The sequence below is a fragment of the Mauremys mutica genome, chromosome 13 (assembly GCF_020497125.1).
Source record: "Mauremys mutica isolate MM-2020 ecotype Southern chromosome 13, ASM2049712v1, whole genome shotgun sequence".
NCBI lineage: Eukaryota > Metazoa > Chordata > Testudines > Geoemydidae > Mauremys > Mauremys mutica.
Genome location: NC_059084.1, coordinates 57,775,923 through 57,779,746, shown reverse-complemented (window position 1 = coordinate 57,779,746; position 3,824 = coordinate 57,775,923).

The following is a 3,824-nucleotide window of genomic DNA, read 5'->3' as shown; positions in this document are numbered from 1 at the left end:
GCTGGAATTGCCTGGGTCAAACAGAGTGGGGCCAAGCTAAGGAGAGAGCAGGGGCCTGAGCTGAGCTGGGGAGCAGAGCTGTGCCAGCCAGAGAGAATCAGTGATACAATCCAGGAAGCAGGTCAGTGCTGGGAACAGAGTTACTGAAGCAGCCCAGAGAGCAGACCTGTGCTGGGAGCAGAGCTGCAGCAAGCAGGGCCAGAGAAGCAGCCCAGGGAGCTGGAGGCAGAGCAGCAGCCATGCTGAGGCAGGGTGGAGCTGGAGCTGGGGCTGAGGCTGAAGCATTCCAGAGCTCGGTGCAGTGAGCAGCTGAGAAGAGCGAGGGGCCCATTGCAGGGAGACAATCCCAGCTGAGAGGCCTTGCAGGATCATAACCCCGGGATCATAACCCCGACGGGACAAGGGCGATGCTGGGAAGAAGGATCCTGACACCCAGAGCCCAAAGGTGTGTGGCCACTGCCAGAGCAAGTGTCCGACCTGCAGCCTCCCTGCAGCACATCCAGGGCCTAGACAGGAGGCCTGGGATGTGTGAGGAGCAGACTGAACTTCCCTTACATTGCAGAGATGCTGGTTGTGATGTCCCTGTGCCACAGAGCACACCCCGGAGTGGGGACACTCAAGCCCCTGCCTTAAGTGACCACAACAAGGTTGGGGGTTGAGCCCCTCGGGAATCCTGGGCCATGCCTTGTTGGGGTTACGAGGACTCTGCCACATGGGAGATTGGAAGGGGAGTCTCGAGGTCAGGCATGACTCTGGGTAAAGGAAGTGGGAGCGAGGACTCAGATCCTTTCGCTAGCTCATTTAACCGGGGTAGTGTATAAGCCAGGAAAGTTCCCAACAATAGCGGGACCATTCCCCTGCTTACATATGCAGGAGTAGCTGTTCTCAGCATTGCAATGCCTAACTTATTTTACAGCTTAACTCACATTTTTAGAAAGGATTTTGGCACCTAGGAGCCAAAATCCCACTGATAGTTGATGGGCCCTTGACTCGGAAGTGCCTAAATCCCTTTTAAAAATGAGATTTAGGCTCCTAAATCATTTAGTTGTTGCAATGCTGAGTGAAACAACACCTAAATACCTTCAAAAATCTTCACCTAAGTTTGGTCTTTTTATTTTATTGTAATTATTTTATTTTATTTTAATTATTTTATTTTATTATTTATTTTATCAGTAAAATATCTGAAGGTATATTCATATTTTCATGTGTCCCATCCAAATACTTTCAAAGGCTGCCATTGAATTCCATGGGATTTGGATGAATCCCTGTCTTCACAGGAAAGTTTTGTGCCTGGGCCGATAAAGTCCCATAAAAATTCGGCCAAGCTGTTTGCAGACCGCAGAGAAATAGACTGTCCCTCTTCTGTAGGGAGATGTAATTTTAGATCTTCATTACCATGCTGTTTTCCATCAGCCATGTCTCCTTAACTTTGACCTCACAAACTCCATGAGATACACTTTGTACTATAATCCCATGTGCTGTGCATGCATCATAGAAAGGTCTTCAGAGACCAAGGCTCAAACAGTCGACAAGGCACATAAAAGGTCTCTGCCTATGTTCAAACATCTGGCTCTTGGACTGAATTGAAGAGACACAGCTCTGCTCCCCAGGTAGGTGGGAAAGCAATTTTGTTGTTTTTTCAAATGGGTAAAAGCTTCTCAGTTCTGACTCTATTATTGGGACAATGAGTTTCACGGCTACCACAATTCAGGGCAACAACAGTTCTGGGAGGGATAGAAAACCTCATGTTTCAGGGATGAAGGCAATCTCTAACTATAGAGACCGCTAAGGAGGCAGATTATCTGACATCTGCTTCATGCAGAAAGCATCTTGTGCTGGCCTCTGTCAGAGACAGGATACTGGGCTATCTGAACCTCAAATCTGACCGACCTGGCAATCGCAATGTTTCTAATAGAAATCAGTCAGCATGATTCTCCTCTCGCTCGCAGCAGCAGAAATCAGGGGCAGCTTCACACATATCCGATCAGTATCTAGCCACAGCTGGGTGGAAGAACAGGAGGCTTGGATGGCTTAAATGGCTGGGTATGTAATACAAGAATCAGTCAAAAGGAGTACTTGTGGCACCTTAGAAACTAACAAATTTATTTGAGCATAAGCTTTCGTGGGCTACAGCCCATTTCTTCGGATGCTGTAGCCCACGAAAGCTTATGCTCAAATAAATGTGTTAGTCTGTAAGGTGCCACAAGTACTCCTATTCTTTTTGCAGATACAGACTAACACGGCTGCTACTCTGAAAAGAATCAATCAGTGATTCAAGTGCAGGCCATGTCAATCTAGTCACCTAACTCTGTTATCATCACTCAGGATTTGGTGGCCATTGTGAGTTAGAGTGCACTTGATACTATTCAAGTGCAATATCAGATGGCTCAGATGTATCAACACTTACAACCAGGTGTTGTGCTTATTAGGAGACCAGGACCACACATGGCAGTTAATGCTGGCTGGTGCAAACTCAAAATCTGTGGAACTGATGGCATGGGACATGTGCTTATGAATTACTTTCTTGATGAAAAAAATCATTTCAGAATTTTTATTTCTGAAAAGGATCATTCAACAAGTTGCTTGGAAAAGTTTGCAGCACTTGGCGCTTGTTTATGTTTGAACAATGTTGCACCTCGACGATCCTTATGAAAGCGGGGCGAATGGCCATCCCAGGGTCTTACAGACCAGTGACACTGTTCAATACCAGCACACTAATTAAATCAACAATGAGAGAGAAAGAGAGAGTTCTAGAACACTGGGAAGAATGGCACTTGATAGGAAGAAGTATGTATGGCTTCTATAACATCGTAATGCACCTCAACACTTAGCAGAGTGTGTGTGTGTGTAAGAAAGAGAGAGAGAGAGTCAAGCAAGAGGTGGATGACAGGAGTACATCACATGTATTTGGATTGCCAAAACAAACTTGATAAAGCCACTCACCAGAAGCTGTGAAGGAAGTTGCATAGCATGTTGGTTAGTGTTCTGCTATGGATCGAAATGGCAAAAGGTTAGCAGGTTATATTTAATAGTGTTTTGCACCCATATAAATGAGAAGGGGAAACAGCCCCACTGATTCCAGTGGAATTACTCCTGATGTATGCGAGGAGGTTTGAGAGAAGAGCGAGCCCCATTAAAGAGAGCAAAGCCTGCAGCAAGGATTTTCAGAGATGAAGCACCCGATTCCTGGCCGATTGCTTTGAAAATCCCAGTCAAAGTGGTGTTATTTGCAGAATGTTCTTGTCTTTAAGACAAGGGCACTGAGGAGACAAAGGTAACAAATGATCTTGTCAATCGGATTTGATTGTCAAGGAAATGTAAATTCTGGGAAATGAAATCTGGATTTGCTTTTTCCATTTAATATTTTGTTGGGGGTGGGGGTGTGGAGGGGAAGCAACCTACAGAGAAACCATAATTTTTTTTAGCATTGATGTCAGTCCCACCAGGTTTCAGAGTGGCAGTGTCACCGGGTCATTCCAGAGTAACTGTTGAGTCCTCAGCATGGGGCAAGGCGTTACTTCCATTGATATCAGTTGAAAAGAGAACCAAATCTGCTGTGCTAAAGAAAAGATCATCTCTTTAAAAATAACTCACTGTTGCTCAATGGCACGGGAAATTCCAGGCATGAAATCTCCTGTATCTATCTATCTCTCTATCTATCTATCTATCCTGCGATCACTATAAGTCTAACATACACTACACGTCTGTGGCTGAACAATACAGTCCCTTCATGCCATCTTCTTTCTCCAGATATGCATAATCTCAGCTCTTTATAAATGCTTAGAAGAGGCAGACATTTACTATGAGACAGGAAACACTGATTG